At 40.3% G+C, this 20,643-nt stretch overlaps 1 protein-coding gene across 1 annotated transcript in view; it reads left to right on the top strand.

Moving 5' to 3' along the window:
* Positions 1-20,643, top strand: part of LOC136885679 (acetylcholinesterase) — a 1,299,399-nt gene that overhangs the window by 283,284 nt on the left and 995,472 nt on the right. The window lies entirely within an intron of this gene.

Genomic DNA, 20,643 nt, shown 5'->3' with positions numbered 1-20,643 from the left:
CTTTGAATATAATGTGTGTCGCGATGTTACCTAGCAACAGTGCTGGCTTTGATACGACGTATTGATGGATGGCCATGACATATAGGTCCATGGTCCATGCATATCTCTAAGTACTGTTGCTAGGTAACATCCCGTCCCACGTTTTTTTACGTGACACTATTTCATTACACACATTTTTGGAAAACTCCCATCTCCAATATATATTTTTGTCGAAACAATGTTATGAGTGTCACTGTTCATAAATATACACCGGTAATATATTCATATTTGTGTTATGAAGTGGATAAACTATCAGGTCAAACTATTCGTAATTATAAAATACATAGACTTTTAAACGTGCACCTGAAAATTATTGTGAATCTATCTAACATTTTAGGCATGTTCTGTGAATTTGATCCTGGCTCCAAGTGAGGTAACGAAGTTGCACTTCAATAATCGTTTGACAACTTCTCTAATTCCAAAGTTTTATTAAGGTACAGAATCAATACACAGGGAGAGTTTTAGAAGAGAATAACAAAGCAGGATGTGTTATTGATCAGTTGCGCACTAATTGGTTAGACTGGCAAACATATTTGGTGAGTAACAAATGTCGCCTATCCCGCTCTACAGCTATGTAGGGAGAGTTGCATATATTTTATGGGTTCTAATGGGCCAGAACGTCGATGGTTATGCAAATCTTAATGTAAACTGCTGAGCGAGATGGCAATGCAGTGTGGTTCACATAGCAATGAGTTTCCATTCAGGTGATGGCAGATTCGATCACCATCATCAGGAAGCCTATAAATAGTTATCTGTGGTTCCCACTTTCATAGCAAGCAAACTCTGAGGCTATGTCTTAAATAAGCCTACGGCCGCTAGTTTCTCAATCTCAACCCTTTATGCGTTAGTACGACTTTAACCCACAAGCAAAAAAATCATAACAGACCTGGTTCTATAGTGACACATCTCAAAAATAATGTTTTCAGACACAAATGAAGACATACTGTATAGCTTAGTTCTTACTGTACCTCGTTGCGATTCAAAACGAACAGTGTGACTAATCCACAAATCAGGTAACAAAGTGACAAAACCAGTAGCACCCATTAAATATCCATAGAGACAAATAGACACTAAATACCTCAGTGAATCTCCACCCAACATAATTGAACGCCGCAACCCCCCCCCCCCCCCCGCCCCATTCACCGCTTTCAATTATCTTACCGCTCTACACGAAAGAGACAAGTTGCATATCTTTTCCCTCCTCTCACAAGACCAACAACGTGCCTTACTGGATTTTACTGTCGGTCTTCACTGCTTTGGAACAGCTACCCATGTAGTAACAAGTATACTCTAGCCTGCATAACTGTTATGCGTTGAGGTTTGCATAAACCCCTAGAGTGTGTGTTACTCTCGCTCCATTATGGAAGGGTGGGCTCGACGATATCCAGTGATATTAAACAACTACTTGAGTTTTGTCGCAAAATGAAGACTATGAGGTGGCAAAATAGATAGTGTGAAATGGAGTACGTTGGTTGACAGAGATGTGTGTGTGTCTCAGAGAAAAGGTATGTAAGACAGCGAGAAAGAATGATGGGGTGAGAAAACTACGTGAATAAAGGTCACCTCTAGGTGAGACGTGAAATGTAAGGAGTAAAGACAAACTGAACCTTCGTCGTTGAAAGGCACTGCCTTCTAAATTGTTGCAAATTATAGTTGAGTTAGTAAATAAACACATAATTGGTAGTGTTTACTCTAGGATTTCATTCACCAACTAGTGATTGCTTACACAGACAGACAGTTACACATTTCGTGCACTTTCTCTCAGCTCTAGCTAATTCTAGCACTCTGTCACGTATGCACTCTTCCACAACTGTCACTCGGACGCTAGGGCAGTTCACTATCACACTCCCTGTTCACTATCGCTGCCTCACAGTTCACAGCTTGTATGCGAGTAACACAGTCCGTACACTCACAACAGATTTCGTTCACGTCCTTTGCCGCTTATTGAACAGTCTCGCATTCTCCGTCGATACACATAGAGCATTGATAGCACTCAGCCACCACAGTCCACTGACTGGTTCAGTGCTCCACAACAGCACTGACTCTGTCACTTAACTCATCTGAATCACTGACAGATCTGAACTGCTGAAGCTCGTCCAGCCTGCCTTAAATAGGGAGGAGAAATCCCTGGAGTCCTCTGCAATCCGAAAGCTCCGGGTCCAACTTCTAGTTCTTTCTTGCACCATCGGGAGGCTGTCAGTGAGATAACAGGGTGATGTAAGAGTGGTCGAGAAGGGGTTCGCCTTGCGCGCCTGACTGGTTGTTTCCGCGGCGAGCAGGCGGGGCACTAACTCAGTGACGTCAATCATTATCAGAGCCAGGCCTCCTTGCTTCCCCCAAGGCCTAGCAATAAAATCGCGAACACTGTGACAGTATGTCTTAGCAGGGTCTGTGGAAATGAACTCCGCAGACATGAAAATACGCATCCAGTAGAGCAGCTCAGTGACACACACAGGTGGCGGAGTGAGACTGTTGCTGTGCTTGGTCCTATAGTCATATTAGTTCTGTACACTTGCCGACGCAGCAAGTAAGCGCGATGCACAACTGTACAGAGATGAGCATTGTCACATGCAACCATTACGTTGTGGTTTCATCTCAAAGAAAAGGAGGGTATTTTGCATCACATCGAAGTGATTTAAAAATGAGCTTTCTACTCAGTTTAAAAAAATAACTGGGCATATAATTAAGCAAATACATATGATTTCTTGAGTCCGGATGTTCTTGGCAGTAATATGTTAGAAAGTTAACTAATTTGGCTACTAAGAAATGTTGTCTAGCCAGCTCTTCTGTAAGTATTTCAGTCCAAATTATGACTTCAAAAATAATGACTTTCCACAACTTTTACTGTGGGTTTCACAGACATGTGCCCTTAATGTTGTAAATTAGATGGGCTATCAAAATAAACAAAAATGTAGTTTTACTCAAAAATAAAAATTCGTTGGGATGTGCCGTCTTTATTCTACATGTTTCAAAGGTTTGATCTTCTGTGAAACAATTCTGGACACTAACTAAACAAGACGGGAAACGGGTAGAAGCATTTGAAATGTGGTCCTGGAGACTAATGCTGAGGATTAGCTGAACGGAAAGGAGATCAATTTAAAGCGTCCTGAATGAAATCAAAGGTAAGAGAGAAGTACTCATCATGATGAGGAAAATAGTGGCCAAATTCCTTTGGCAAACTCTGAGATATAACAGCTCCGTGGCCAACATGTATGAGGGAAACGTTCTGGGAAAGTAAGGGCGAGGATGACTAAGGATCAAGTATCTTCATGATCCCGTGCTGAACATTTAGTATACACCTGCCATGAGATGAAACATGAAGGTGAATCAGAAGATTATGGCTGTATCGACAAAGCATCCCCTTTAGTAACTAGCTAATACCAAAGCATCACTGAGCTCGGTAGCTGCAGTCGCTTAAGTGCGGCCAGTATCTAGTATTCTGGACATAGCGGACTCGAACGCCACTGTCGGCAGCCCTGGAGATGGTTTTCCGTGGTTTCCCATTTTCACACCAGGCACATGTTTGGGCTGTACCTTAATTAAGGCCGCGGCTACTTTCTTCCCGTTCCTAGCCCTTTCCTATCCCATCGTCGGTGCGAGGTAAAGCAACTTGCAAAAAACAAGTATGTCAAAACATCGATTTTTAATATATCTGAGTATTAACTTCCTGCTTTAGTCAGTTCAATCCTCATCCATTTCTGCTTAAAATTCCGAGCTCTATTGTTTACAATCTATAAAAGGTCACTACTTGTATTTCTTCATGTCAATGGAATAGAAAAACAAAATGATTTTAAGCTCGACCAAACATATTACATTTTCTCCAATATATTCTCAGTTATAAAATATATGGAGTTTCCAAAACAAAATTGGAAATGGAATACAGAATGCAGCAATTTTATTTGAACAGTGCGCTTCAATGAACACGTTCAAAGAAACAATGACTGTTAGTGTACAAAGGATAAATATTAAAAATTAATGTAGCGACCAATAAAGTGAATTTATTATGTATAAAATCTATTCCCCGCAGTTTGTTGTAAAACAAATGCAGGATGAAACTCATATCAGGTAATATTTCCTGGGGCCATTCCCTGGGGGAAACCCTTAGCCCTTGTTTTCTTGGGTTCTCCAAAATTTCAACGAAAATATTTGTACGTTTCACCAAGGGGAAAAGTCCTCTCAGTTTAAATTACAGTGTTGATATGGTGATTTCTTTAACGATTGGCTTTATGTCGCACAGACACAGGTAGGTCTTATGGCGACGATGGTATATAAAAGGGCAATGTTGGCTGGCGCTGACACTGTCACATTACTTCCAAAACTGGTTCCCTTGTCCACCGATGTGCGTCCTCTTTTCCAACCTTCCACGAAGTTGTAAACTGTTTTCCGTGACGACGGATGTTCCCACAGACTGCCACCAAGCGCCGATGAATTTCTGCAGTGGTCACGCCTTCGTCCATACGAACCAAGTCATATAGCGCTTTCCCTGGCGGTTGCTTTCCACTTGTCTGACAGTGTTGTTATGAAATGTTACACGTCACCACTTTCAAAATTGAAATGTGAACCATATCCGGACGTACAAAAAGAAATTTTTAAAACAATATATTACGTCCCTCGTAATGTAATAGTACATTTCTTTTATATATGTAATTTACGTGCTTAAATGTAAGAGAGGGCCACAAACCGTTACTGCTAAAGTCAAATAATTAAAAAATAAATGCCTGAGAAATCTATTCACACGTAAAATTTGATTCACTGTCACAGGCTTCTTCAAACTAGTTATTTCTAACTGTGTACCAATGTTGGCAGTATTGCAATCTGGAGTCTAGAGTATGGCCTCTCACGGTGCATGCGCCTGGTGCATGCACTGTGCACGGTGCAAAAGACGACTTCGCTTGGTTGACTAGAGTGCTGACCTGCACTCCTCGATTTGGAGCAATAGCGCTGTCTTTCTCTTTCCCCACGCTTTCTCGCTCGCTCCCCCTATCTCCTTCTTCCTCACTTCCTCCGTAGCACTCCAAATCCGAGCCGAGTTGTGCCGAGCTTAGCCGAGTAGCCCAGAGACGAAGTGTTGGTTCCGATCCGAGCTGAGTGGAACCGATGCACAGTGCACAGAGCTCTTATGCCTCGATTTGCACGCGTGAGATATTGGGCGTTTGAGAGGCCTTGGTCTAGAGTAAATTAGATGAGACCTCCACTAACCACACTACACAGGCCGGCCAACACACATAAACTGAAATGAAATTGAAATGACGTATTTCCCGGAACAGCTAACTAGTGCTAGGGACTGCGATGCCGTACCGCAGTGCAGGATGTAGCTCCCATCACGGCGACATTAGACACATTGATCGTGGTGCTCCATTATTCAAAGGAGTTAGCGCGAAGAGCCGTGCCAGCCAGGTGGGAAGGTAGGCTGATGCTGATGCTACACGCTACCAGTAACTCGACCCTCCACGGCTCAAACAAAGTAAAGGGAAAAGGGAAAATGTAAAAGATAGTAAAGAAACTACTACTATTACCAGTTGAATGCGACATACGACCATCCTTTCATACTTACTGCGTCTTTATGGCGATGCCGTGAGACGTACAAAACACTTTAAAAACATTTCTTTTCCAAACTATTGCCACCATGCTGATACACCGGATCCCGTGAGATCTCAGAAGTTAAGCAACATTGGGCGTGGTCAAGATTTGGATGGGTTGCCACGCGTTGTTGCTGGGGTAAGGGAATGGATGAGCTGAAGGGAACTGTCCAACCTACCGTACGTAAACTCCGGCTCAGGCACACCTCTGCCGAGGTTCGAACCTGCCTTCGGACAGAATACACCCTTACGTTCCAAACTATTGGGGGTATAACGTACCCCGCGAGTGTTCGCGCTGTCTGTTGTCATGAGATCGGTCGTGTGTATAGATTTTATTTAAAAGGTCATTTTAATGTTGAAAATATTTCTTAGCAGAGAGACTCTTAAACTTAAAATTAAACAATTTCCTCAATTGTACCGAACGTTGAAGGGCTAAAGGGCCCAGAAAGTTTTCAAATTTTGAGTCTTAAATAGCTCTGTCAAACTAAACAAACACATTTTGAAAATCAATCCAGGCCTCAATTGAGTTCTGAAAAATCCCAAAAATGGCTCGTTTCTTTACTCGTTTTCTTTTTCATTCAAATCCTAGGCAAATTGACTTATTTACATAATTCTTTCTGTAATGTGTTCGTTGGTTCAATACCCAGGCACTTTGTGACTTTTAAAAATTTCCACACCGAATGTAGTTACAAGGACTTAAGTGAAACTCTGCATTGACTCACATTAGCGCTCGTAGTGGTGCTTAAGTGAAACTCTGCATTAACTCACATTAGCGCTCGTAGTGGTGCTTAAGTAAAACTCTGCATTAACTCACATTAGCGCTCGTAGTGGTGCTTAAGTGAAACTCTGCATTTACTCACATTAGCGCTCGTAGTGGTGCATAAGTGAAACTTTGCATTAACTCACATTAGCGCTCGTAGTGGTGCTTAAGTGAAACTCTGCATTAACTCACATTAGTGCTCGTAGTTGTGCTTAAGTGAAACACGCTCCAGGACACTACCCTTGAGTCGGTAGAAATGGGAACCCTCACAGAGTCCGACGGAAAAACCAACCCTGGAGGGTTAACGGACTGAGAAAGAAAAAGGAAAGAAAGAAAGAAAGAAAGGAAGAAGAAAAAGATTATTATTATTATTATTATTATTATTATTATTATTATTATTATTATTATTATTATTATTATTATTATTATTATTAGTTACAATTTTTAAAATCATTTATATAAGGATAGGATAGAGATTAAGGATTAAGTATATGGCAAACGACATTCAGACTATTCTACGAGAAATATCAAATTACATTTTGAGTAAACCTCAACAAAGATAAGACACTTTACAAAAATGAACATGGTGTGAATTCAGATTTTATTTCAATTCAGTTTCATTTTGAATTCCAAACTTTCCTTTACAGAAGGCTATGGTTCTCTGATGAGTAATTATGAGCTCATCTTGGGTAACACATCATTCACTGAAGTGGAACGTAGAGTGTGGCTAATTAAAAATTATAGAGATAGGGGTGATATGTTGTTAATTGAGTCATCAGTCCACAGACTGGTCTGATGCAGCAGTCCATGGCACCCTATCTTGCGCTAACATTTTCATTTCTACATAACTGCTGCATCTTAGATCTGCTCTAATATGCTTGTCATATTCATACCTTGGTCTATTTCTACCGTTCGTACCGCCTATACTTCCTTCAAAAATTAACTGAACAAGTCCTGGGTGTCTTGAGATGTCTCCAGTCTTTCTATCCCTTCTTCTCAGATTTAGCCAAATCGATCTCCGCTCACCAATTCGATTCTGTACCTCTTCATTCGTGATTCGATCTATCCATATCACCTTCAGCATTCTTGTGTAACACTACATTCAGAATTTTCTATTTTCTTTCTGAGCTAATTATCGTTCAGGTTTCACTTCCATACAATGCCACGCTCCAGACGAAAGTATTCAAAATCATCTTAATTCCTATATCAATGTTCGAAGTAAGAACATTTCTTTTCTTAAGAAACGCCTTCTTTGTTTGTGCTAGTCTGCACATTTTATGTCCTCGTTAATTCTTCCGTCGTTAGTTATTTTACTACCCAAGCAACAATATTCATCTACTTTATTTAGGACTTCATTTCCTAATCAAATATTACCTGCATCACCTAACGTCGTTCGACTGTACTTTTGTTTTGGACTTATTTATTTTCACTTTACACTTCTTATCCATGACTCTGTCCATACCATCCTGAAATTTCTCTAGATCTTCTGCAGTCTGAGATAAAATAACTATATCATTGGCTAATCTCAGGGTTTTGATTTCCTTTTCTGCCTGTTCTATATAAACATTGAATGGGGGGAGACAAACCGCAGCCTTACCTCATTCCTTTCTGGATTGCTGCTTCTTTTTCAATGCCTTCTTTCCCATTTATCTTGAAAGATAACTACAGGTTACTCGGCTGATTATAGATGTTGCGTGGGGAAGGGGAGACTATGCAGATAGATGGTTACACAAACTGGTGAAGGATTACAGCCATTTTGAGGCCGTTCGGAAACCGCGGATTACACACGGGAGTTTGTATTCGGCTCAGTGCAAGCCATTAACACGACTGGGTAGGCCGTCATTATTCCCCAGGGATCTCACAACTGTGGCCGCATGCATAATCCTCGAGATCACTTACTATCCATCTACAGCATCAAGGGGATGGTTGGTTGTGAAACTGCAGGAGATTATAACGGAACCTTTATTGATATGTGTGTTGGAGTTATCAGTTCATAGACTGGTCTGATGGAGCCTTCCATGCCATCCTATACCGCTACGTCTGCTCCTATCAGTTTGTCATATTCATACTCCGATCTTCCCCTTCCTTTCTTACCGCCAGCACTTCCCTCAAAGACCAACTGTCCCCGCCTAGATTTTTTCAACGACATTGGCATTAAAGGAGTCTTAATGTTCGAGGTTCGCATTGATAAATTTTCTTTATTTATATCTTCCCAGAATAATAATCAGCTGGCATCAATAAATTTTTCAGGTAGCTTCTCCGTGTTGCAACAATTATTGTTCTAATTAGGCCCTGGGCACAATTTTCTCCCCCCATCGAACTTATTTTTGCTCGCATTTGTGAGCAATATATTCATTGGTTTTTGAATTATTGAGAAGATGCCAGGATCGGTAGAGACAACACTGTAAGTAGTATAATTGGATGGTTCTGCGGCCTCCTCCCGCGGGAAATTTGAATTCTGGCGGGAAATTTGAATTTTGGCGGGAAATTTGAATTTTGGCGCGAGATTTGAATTTGTAAACAAAGCCACGTGCTTTTTGACAGCTGTCATCGACAACAACGCATCGCTAACCTCACTGCTGCCTCAGTAGTGCCAACTTAACCTAACTAGCGTGAGGTAAACAAAGCAACGTGTTTTTTGACAGCCACGTGCTTTTTGACAGCTGTCATCGACAACAACGCATCGCTAACCTCATTACTGCCATCGTGACGGGCCTAAACCTCAGTAGTGGCTTTGTTTACAAATTAAAATCTCGCGCCAAAATTCAAATTTCCCGCCAGAATTCAAATTTCCCGCTGGAGGAGGACGCAGAACCATCCAATTATACTACTACTGTACACAAAGTACTTCATATCCATCGAGCACGAAGTGTCGGTACAACACCATTATTTTATACAGAATTTCCCCACTTAATGACAAGTTATCCTTTCTGACAGTATCCAACCTTCTCAATTCGTTTGTTGTGCATTTCCATTACGGTCATTAAAATGATTTATTCAAACTTCAATCAGGAATCAAAATTAACCTGTTGTCGAGTAATAATATGTCATTAAATTGTTAAGTAGAGCATTAAACCCTCTGCAGTTGTTAATATTTCCCACAGTTTCAGGAAAATGGGTGTTCATTACAGTTCCAGAGTTCATCAGCTGCTTGTTTCACACAACCCTGCAGGTTCGCCTCCGGGACATTAACAGCGAAACTGTGAAATTAATCTGTGGCAGTTCTCTGTGTCCTCATATTGATCGCATAACCTGGCGCATTATCATCATTGTCTCTGTCGCATCGTGGCATGATTTATAATATTTTAACTTTAGTAGTAGTCATTGTGGCACGAAATATGTGTGAAAATAACTAGGCGTGAGTTCAGAATATTTTAGGCTAGTTTTGTGGGCTCGTATCTAACATATTATTTTTTTCCAAAACTGCCGAATACTGCTCGTTCTTGTTTGAGTCATCAGTCCATAGACTAGTTTCATGCAGCTACGGTGTCACCCTATCCTGTGATAAACTTTTTATTTCTACATAACTACTACATTATTTTAATATTTTGCACAAAGGTATTACTAAGATAATTGAGGAACGGCACAGATAACTGAACGGTAAGACTGAGTTTCTAATATTATACATTCAATTAGTTTGTCATATAATTTGATACCTTCAGTACAGAGCTTCTTATGTAAACAGTTAATAATTACCTCCAACATAATGTATTCATTTATTTAAACATCGAACATAACAGGTTCTTCGCCAAAATTTCATGTTCTCAAAGCCAATGAACTGAACAATCTTTTTGTGTAAACTATAAGGAAAAAACGAACCAAAACCATGATGAGTACAGCCCAGATTTTTATGCAGTAACAGGTTAGATTGCAAACTAATTTGGTTAGTAGGAAGTTTCAGCCACCCGCTCTTCCATAATGTAGCAAGAGTAACATAAATTTTAGGGGCCATGATGGGCCGTACCCCTAATGTTTATGCAAACCCCATAGATTAATCATTATGAAGGTAGACTATACTTGCTATTCGCTTCAGTAAGTTTGCATTCTAACCTATAACTGCATAAAAATCTGGGCTCTAATAACACTGAGTTACAAAATGAAATTTTTTCAAGGCTTTTAGTTTTGATGGGTGATTGTAATGTAGTTTTGCCTCCTGTTTATGAATCTGAAATAAAATTTTATGGATCACGTAAGGATTTTACAGAATTTCAAATTAAGTATTTACTTAATCTATAATATCACTTATAGCGAAGTTTGGGAATTAAACACCAGTAAAGTAACTATAACTAACTTAAAATAAAAATAATCCAGAAAACAATTTATTATTTACTTTGTTTGTGAACATATAAACTTAAATTCTACAAATGGCAAGTCCAGGATTCAATTTTCATGACTTAAAATTTCTTCTTTTTGCTGCGGAAGTGTGATCTTCGTGATCGTCTGACGTGCTGCAACTCCGGATTGTCCCTCTTCATAGACCAGCAATAGTCAGCTAACATCACGGCATTCCACCTGCCCTGATAACGGGCTTCTATCTCTTTCATGTCCTGGTGAAACCGCTCCCCATGTTCTTCACTAAAATCTCCTAAGTTTTCAGGGGAAAAGTCGAGGTGACTATGAAGGAAATGTAGCTTGATACTCATATTACAACCTGAATTTTTCATAGCCATCAACATATCTTCTACGACTTTCTTGTAATCCGGGTGCTTCCTGTTCCCCAAAAAACTGTTTATCACATTCTTGAAACCTATCCAAGCCAATCTTTCCTCAAAGGTCATCAACGTCTCAAATTGTTCATCTGTCGTAAGGCTCCGTATCTGTGGTCCCACAAAGATTCCTTCTTTTAGTTTCGCATCAGACAGGAAGGAGAATTTCTGACAGATGTACTTAAAACAGTCACCATCTTCATTCAATCCCTTTAAGAACTGCTTCATGATTCCTAGTTTCATATGGAGAGGTGGCAGAATGATTTTTTCCCCGTTTCACCAAACATGATCTTATTATATTCTTGTCTCCTGGATCCATTGTTGTTCTAGATGGCCATTCCTTTCTAACCCAGTGTGCATCACATCTACGGCTGTCCCACAGGCAGAGGAAACATGGATACTTTGTGTAACCTGATTGTTGTCCAAGGAGCATTCCTATAACTTTTAGATCACCACATACAATCCATTCGTGCTCTGAATACTTAATTGACGTTAATAACATTGCAAGGGTTTCATAGTTTACATTCAAGACGTAAGAATACGCTACAGGTATTGAACCATCCTTATTGGTGATGTGTAAGAGTACAGCTTTGATACTGTTTACGGTTCCATCGATAAATAACCTCCATTCATTCTTGTTGTATGTAATTCCGTATTTTGATTCTACTCCCTCAATGTTCTTACAGTAAACAAGAGGACCCTCTTCAGTGAAGTACTCACGAAATTCTTCTTCTCTTGTTCGGTACCAGGAAAATGTTGTACCTGGAGCTAGCAGTCTTTTCTCCTTTAAAAAAGAACCCAGCATTTGTGACAACTCCTTTGAGAGAGCAGGATGTCTTACCAAGTCTTTTAGTTCACATTGTGTAAACAACTCTGGTAGTAGCTTTTCTGTGGTTATCAAGATTTCATCGCTGTCACTAGAACCAGAAAATGATGATGATGACTATGATGATTGCAGAGTTGCTGGCGGGTTACGCACAGGAATGTCAGGTCTATGTGGTACAGGTCTGATTGCTGATTTCAAGTTTGGATATGCAATCATTTTAATACTTTTCTTGTTATGGCCTTCAACTTTTACCATACAAAGTAACAATCATCGGTGTGATTTGTTTGCTCTCTCCACATCATCCGAATTCCAAAAGGTAACGACTTCTGCTTCCCCTGAGTCCATTTTCTTAATCCCGTAACACACGTATGACACACGCTGTGCGGCACAAACCTTTTATCTTGGTCGCCTAATTTGACACCGAAATATGCCAGGTAAGCTTTCCTTACGAATGAGGTTGTGTTCTCTCTTCTGGATTTCACAGTCAATGAGCCGCAAATGAAACAAAAGTAGTTGGGATTGTTTACACACTGTCGTCTTGAGGAACTCGCCATTTGTAGACTGATTTGCACCGAACGAAACTAAACCAGTTCCTCTGTAAACATAGACATCAGACTATCGATTTTACCGCAATTTATCGTTTTCGATTACTGCAATAAAACTTTATTATTATTACTCTAATGTACATATTTTATCGATCAGTGTACATTGATACGCCCGAATTTAAAAAAAGGAAAATTACGTAATTACATAAAAAGTGTGGGTGTTACAAGAAATCTGATACCATATTTGTAAACAGCTTTAACAAGTGATCTAAATACACCCATTTTAATGTAAAGCCCGAAAATGATGTTACCCAGTGTAATGAGTGACTAAGGAACAAAGTAAGGCTCTGGACCGTAAACAAGGTCCTTTGCCCAAACTAAATAGAAACTCTACTGCAGACCTGTCCAAAGCATTTATAGGGTGGATCATGGGAGACTACTGGCAAAATGAGTGCAATTGGACTAGACAAAAGAGTGACTGAATGGATTGCTATATTTCTAGAAAATAGATCTCAGAGAATTAGAGTTGGTGAAGCTTTATCTGACCCTGTAATAATTAAGAGGGGAATTCCTCAAGGCAGTATTATTGGACCTTTATATTTTCTTATATATGTAAATGATATGAGTAGAGCCCGGATTTCCATCCACTATCAAAACTGAAAATATGCATGCATTCATGCACTATCATATAGCAAAACATGCACGATAAACTGGAAATATGCACAATCAAAATTCGCTTCCTTTTGAAACATTTGTACAAAAACTAATTTCTCCAAATTGCCTTGATTTAAGCTCGTCCGTTTATCTGTCAGCACATCCTTAAGCACACAAGTTCTACGTCACAAGAAGTGACAGTGCATAGTTAATTGAAGACATTTGGGACAAAGTGAGGTCACATTGTACGTCTTTTGCATTTTCACTACAATAAGTCTTATATAAGCTTGACGAATCAAAATCAGGGTTTGAACGGATCACTTTTGTCAACTTATATCTAGCTGCCGCAGCTATACTTCTCCGTGCAATGATGGCAATAACTGGCATTCATTGTTTATTGCGATAACAAAGTGACGACTGAGAGTTCCCGGTAGGAAAATCCAGGATAATAACGGAAGAGGGTTCAGCGCAAAACCAGCTGCTAGCTCAGTAACGCGGCGTCACAGAAATGCGATACAACTTTTATTTTGTTCGTCTAACATAGACGAAAGAATAAGCCATCAATGAGTAATGCACAATTTATAATCGATTTATAACAATGTATAACTGGGACAATTTAATCCCAAGAATTACACAGATCGACGTGGGGTCTTCCGGCTTACGTCAATGTTTACTCAAGCAGCAGATAAGAAAGTGTTTGGTTAATTGTATTATGTACTAATTTTGGTTGTCATGTAGGATGCCAGGAATACATTCTCCCCGTTTCTCAGTACAGTAATAGACATTCTGTATAACGTGGAAAAAAGGCCCCAAATTCTGGAAACCAACATTCATAAAAGGTACTATCATGTAAGTTAGCATTATATTAACCAGCTTATTTAAAAACATGCATTTGCATGGAAATCCGGGCTCTAGATATGAGTAAAGGAGTGGAATCAGAGGTAAAGCTTTTTGCGGATGATGTTATTCTCTACAGAGTAATAAATAAGTTACAAGATTGTGAGCAACTGCAACGTGACCTTGATAATGTTGTGAGATGGACAGCAGGCAACGATATGATGCTAAACGGGGTTAAAAGTCAGGTTGTGAGTTTCACAAATAGGGAAAGTACTCTCAGTTTTAATTACTGCGTTGATGGGATGAAAGTCCTTTTGGGGATCATTGTAAGTATCTAGGTGTTAATATAAGGAAAGATCTTCATTGGGGTAATAACATAAATGGGATTGTAAATAAAGGGTACAGATATCTGCACATGGTTATGAGGGTGTTTAGGGGTTGTAGTAAGGATGTAAAAGAGAGGGCTTATAAGTCTCTGGTAAGACCCCAACTAGAGTATGGTTCCAGTGTATGGGACCCTCACCAGGATTACCTGATTCAAGAACTGGAAAAAATCCAAAGAAAAGCAGCTCGATTTGTTCTGGGTGATTTCCGACAAAAGAGTAGCGTTACAAAAATGTTGCAAAATTTGGGTTGGGAAGAATTGAGAGAAAGAAGAAGAGCTGTTCGACTAAGTGGTATGTTCCGAGCTGTCAGCGAAGCGATGGCGTGGAATGACATTAGTAGACGAATAAATTTGAGTGGCGTTTATAAAAGTAGGAAAGATCACAATATGAAGATAAAGTTGCAATTCAAGAGGAAAAATTGGGGCAAATATTCATTTATAAGAAGGGGAGTTAGGGATTGGAATAACTTAACACGGGAGATGTTCAAAAATTTCCAATTTCTATGAAATCATTTAGGGAACGGCTAGGAAAACTAGAGACAGGGAATCTGCCACCTGGGCGACTTCCCGAAATGCATGTCAGTATTAATTGATTGATTGAATCACGGCAAACGGCACTGTTATAACTACTACATCTACCCTAATCTGTTTGTTATATTCATACCTTGGTCATCCCCTGCCGTTTATACAGCCTGCGCTTCGCTCACTAACTAACTGAACCAGTTTTGGGTGTCTTAAGTTGTGTCCTATCATTCTATCTCTCTTTCTGTTCAAATTTCGTCAAATCGTTCTCCTCTGACCAATTCCATTCAGAATTCTTCTGTAACACCACATTTCAAAGGCTTCTATTCTCTTTCTTTCCGAGCTAGTTATTACCGATATTTCACTTCCATACAGTACTACGCTCCGGACGAAAGTCTTCAAAAACATCTTTCTGATTCCTATATCAGTATTCGAAGTGAGATTTGCATAAGGAAGGTCTTCCTGGCTTGTTCTTGTCTGAATTTTATGTCCTCCTTACTTCTACCACCGATAGTTATTCTATTACCCATTTCCTAATCATCTGCATCATCTGCCTTCATTCGACTGCATTCCATTACTTTTGTTTTGTTTTTCTTTATTTTCAACTTGTATTCCTTCTGCGAGATGGTGCGCATACCATTCAGCAATTTCCCTAGATATTCTGCACACTCAGATGGATAATTTCAGAGGTTTCTTTTGTTTACAATGTGCCTAACGTCACACCAACACAGATAGGTCTTATGGTGACGATGGGATAGGAAAGGGATAGGAGTGGGAAGTAGCCGTCCATGGCCTTATGTAAGTATTTGCCTGGTGTGAAAATTGGAAACCGCGGAAAACCATCTCCAGAGCTGCCGGCAGTGGCGTTCGAACCGACGATCTCCCGGATGCAAGCTCACAGCTAGCCGCTCGGCCAACTCGCCCGGCAATTTCAGAGTTTTGATTTCCCCTACTTGGATTCTAATTCCCTTTTCAAATTCCTCTTTGATTTCCGTTACCACCCATGCTATATAAACACTGAAAAGGAGAAGGGATAAACTACAGTCTTGCTTTAGTCCTTTCTGTATTGCAACCTTTTTTCATAGCCTTCAATTATTATCACTGCAGACATACTTTTGTATAGATAGAAAATTACCATTCCTTTTTTATATTCAATACACATTGTAAGTTTTCTCCTGAAATAGAGGGAGTTTCCCGTAGTTTCCACTAACTAGAACAGTAAGGCAGTTCTCTAGAGTGAACCAGACTAATATTCATAATTTATGTAGCCCGAGGCAGAGTTCCGGGCACAGTGGACCAACCCTAGCTGAGTACACTCGAGATGGTGTGTATCTGGTTCCGGAAATTCATACAAAGTAAGACTAATTAAATAGTTATATAATACATGCATGCATATGTCATCATTACAGACTGTAATAAGTAAAAATGAAAATCCGCAGCCTGTTTCCAGTCATTCGACGGGGTCAGGAATGGAATGAATGAAGCCCTCGTCTAGTGGCGAGGATTGGAATTGTGCCGCACTCCTCTGGGGCAATGACTAATGACTGACAGATGAAATGAAATTATACTGGAGAGTGTTGCTGGAATAAAACATGACAGGGAAAACCGAAGTACCCGGAGAAAAACCTGCCCCGCCTCCGCTTTGTCCATCACAAATCTCGAATGCTGTGACCGGGATTTGAACCACGGAACCCAGTGGTGAGAGGCCGGCCCGCTGCGGTCTGAGCCACGGAGGCTCTAATCATCGTCACCTTATGTTCCCTCTACTTATCTTACTCTCTTTTATAACGTATTTTCCTCCGTTCGCTTCACATGATTTCATTAACGAAGCTAGTTTATGTATAGCCCTGTAAAATTTATTGCGAGTGACCTGCAGCTATTGTTCTCACTTGCGAGGGTTGGAACTTTAGTAGTGGGAACTATTTAACTACAACTGATACAGTAGAGATACATGTTATGAAGTTTTACTCTCCTTCAAAATACTCTTAGTCACGCGTTGCCAGTGGTGTGGAAGTCGTAGGATACCTTTAGCAGCGCCTGTTGTGTTGATGGTTCGAATAGAGCGGTCTACTGCCTGACGAATTCCTGGAACAATTCTGAAGCGAGTGCCTTGAAGTGGTTCCGTAAGATAGGCTCTCCTTCGCGCTCATAGCGCTCCCGTTGGTTACGATCAGCGTCATATCGTAACAATTTCTTAATTTCCGTCAAATCACGCGGAATACATTGTGCTGCAAGTTTTCTCATACCCAGGTGTTACTTAAGAATGCGAAGCACAGTCGTTTGCGCTGATCCGGTGTCTCTGGCCAGCTCAGGAATCGTATGGCGTCGATCAGTATTATGCAAAAGCATGCACTCTTCCTTCACTAACACTAGGACAACGTGGCCGACGCATGTCTGCCATACTATGGCGTCTCTCGTTGAAGTATTTTGCCCACCATGCCACTGTTCTGTAAGGCAATACTGATTCCATGGAAGCCTCTTGAAGACCTTGCTGACACCATCGTGCTGTACGACCACTGGCACATTCCATCTTTATCCAACTCCGTTGTTTCTGTGTGGAAAACTTCGTGACAGCACTACCTCAGGCCGCTAGCTAACACGAGGCTCTCGCCAGTTCGCATGTGCGTTATGTGGGAGCGGACAGTCCATGCGCTCTTTGGTGCTGTAAATAACTAACGTGTGCTATCAGCGACATTATTAGATTCCGTTGCATGGCGTCTCTACAGCAGTGTTGCCAAGCTTTGTACTTGTACACATATACACAGAAATGGTCCTCCACTGTAAACAAAACATGGCATCCCCTCACTCCACTTCCTCGCTACGCAGTGCTGCAGGTAGACAGTCCGCTACAAGACTGTTTTAATTGAAATGGGGACAGTGGTGGATGTATAGCAATGCACATACTGAGCCTTCAGCTCTACCCTTTCATTCACTTCCCCCTACTTTTCAGCACTGTAGCGGGGCAATGTTGATTGTTTATGTTGGGACACCATTTCTGTATATGAGTGCACCATTGATCATTCTTGCTACTTTCATGTCTATTACTTCTGATTTATGAGCATACCCCTGATTTTCAGGTAATAAGAAGTTAGAATGCAAACTAATTTGGTTATTAAGAAGGGTCGTCTAGCCCGCTCTTCCGTAATGTATGGACAGTAACATCAATAGTAGGGGTTCTGATAGGCTGCAAAACTCATAGCATAACCGTTGTGCAATCTACAGCCCAGATTTTTAGACAGTAGTAGGGTAGAATGAAAACTTATTGGAGCGATTAACAAGTATATTCTAGTCATAAATCTCTAAAATCCCAAGGCCAAATTTAGACATTTAAAGCATACTTTTTGTGTTTAATGGGCTATTAGGTAACAAAATTTGAAAAATCTACAAGAATAATATTTTTGGCGGGGGCAAACATTTGGCCATAGGAGGTTTTTGAGGAATATTTTGACATTAAGTTAATTTCTTTTCTGTACAGTTTGATCTTAAGGGGAAGAATACGACATATCGGTAAAAACAGTATTTTTGGAGTATTCTGGAGTGTGGTTCTAGGGTTATTTTTGATTGTATAATATATAATACGTCCTTGACTACACCAAGTTTTTGACGTTTACATCGTGCAGCCACTTTCATCTTGCAATACAATATAAGACAACACAACAATTACAAACATAAAACGCAGGATGTATAATAGAAAAGGTCACTACAAGTTACACTAAAAACAATAGACTTATCTATATAATTATGATACATTGGGTTGCATAAACATTAGGGGTACGGTCTATCAGAACTCCTAGAATTTATGTTACACTCACTGCATTATCGAAGAACGGGTTGCACGACACTTCCTAATGACCAAATTTGTTTGCATTCTAACCCATTACTGCCTAAAATTCTCGGGTTTATTTATGAGTAAAATATTCTAAATCCACTTAGTTTTCACTCTCGCACAGCAAAGTTGATGTGAAAACATGAAAATATGAAGGTAATATCGTCTAAAAGCTCAGTTCTACCTTATAGAAAACTGCTGATCGCTATTGCGAGGTCACTGTATTACTTTTACTTCCAATTGGATCAGTTTCACTTACGATACTGTACTACGATCCTTGGAGATCATATATATCCTATGCACTTGGAGTGACCCACCTATGCCAGTTCTGTATTCCTTATCTGACATTCAGTTCTCTTAGCTTTCCTCCAAACTAATATAAATTTACTCGCTACACCAATTTTTAAGCTCCAATACATTATATTGCAAGTTATCAGCACAGTCTACCAGAGACTTGCAACTAAGTATTCGACATAGGCCAAATTGCTTACTATATTTCAACCCTATTGAATTGCTCCCTACCCTGCGGAGAAACATTGAGCTATAATGTTGAAATACTGCAACCTTGTGTGACCCATGTAACTCCCTTAAACCATAATTTCTCTCTGTGGTCTGATTGCCTATATAAATGCCTTTAATCGACTCCAATAACCTTCCCTTTATCACGTAATCCATTAGTATATTCAAAAAACATTTTTACATTCCAGCCTGTGGTAGCCCTTTTCGGCACTTCCTGCAAGGAGTTAGTTTGTCGGATGACTGGGGATCTCCCAGACGGTCTGGAGGGTGGGATCGACCTTCCCGTATATTGTTCTCGTCGGCTGGTGTCTTCATGAATTCCTCGAAGGTGCAACGAGAATGTTCCGTCCGTTTCTACCCACGTCGCGAATATAACCCGAGCTATAAAAAAGGAGGCTAGCCGCGGACAGTCAGTCACTGGTGAAGTCGTTGTTAGAGTTACTGTGGGACAGAGTCAGTGTGAGAGTCAGAGTCTTGCGTTTCGGTGGTTGAACTGAGGGCCACAGAAGTGCTGGCTGTTGCTAGTGTCTCATCGGAACTGAACGAGGAGTTGTGGCTGTTACTGTGTCAGAGTGTCGAGTGAGTAGCTGGACTGTAGTTGACGTACGGGACAGAAGACTGTGTACTGTCTTGAAGTACAGTGTGTGTGTAATTGGAACAGTATTAATGGTCGTTGTAGTGGGGAGTATTGTCCTCCTGTTAGCACTATGGAACTGTGGCTATTTAGTTGTTCACTGCATGTGAAAGTGTAAGTTACTGGAGTCGAGCCGTGGGGCAGTCGTCGTGTGTTGTGCGGTCAGTAGCCTGTTTTCAGAACCAGCTGTCTGCACGCATCTGCTGTGTGGAATCACTGGACTTGGAGAAGAGAAAGTAAGGCGCGTATGCGAATAGGATTATACCCCTCTCAGGTAATACCAACGAACCTGACTACCTGCTGTATGAAGAGGACAAGACTTGTAAATGGACAGTAATTAGTAAGACTGGCCGTTCGTGGTTGAATAAAATTGTGTGTGTGTGCATTTATTGGGTAATCCCTAAATAAATAGGGTAATAAAAATATGTATCCAATACATAACTATAATAATTTTTATTAAATATTATCAAGAAGGAACATCTGGCAGTGTACTGGCAACAACTTAATGTAGAAAAGCTAACGAGCCGACAAGGTATTGTACAATGCAGCAACAATAAGAAAGAAGAATATAGAGGTATCAATTTCTTGTTAACTATGCAATCCCATCTTCCTTCAATGTCAGGTTTATACCTCTAGGCATTTCTTTGTATTCACATATTTATCAAGATTCTTACATTGTACGCTGCTGCCTGAATTTGTGACCAAAGCAGGAGAATGAACAGTGCGTGGATGTGCGATGCATAATAAATGCAATCGATATCAAAGTTGTGGCATATTCAAGAGGAAGAGTTGGCTTCTTCATTTGAATGTT

This window comes from Anabrus simplex, chromosome 14 (assembly GCF_040414725.1).
Source record: "Anabrus simplex isolate iqAnaSimp1 chromosome 14, ASM4041472v1, whole genome shotgun sequence".
Classification (NCBI taxonomy): domain Eukaryota; kingdom Metazoa; phylum Arthropoda; class Insecta; order Orthoptera; family Tettigoniidae; genus Anabrus; species Anabrus simplex.
The sequence above is the reverse complement of the archived record's forward strand: the minus strand, read 5'-3'. Positions and strand labels throughout refer to the sequence as shown.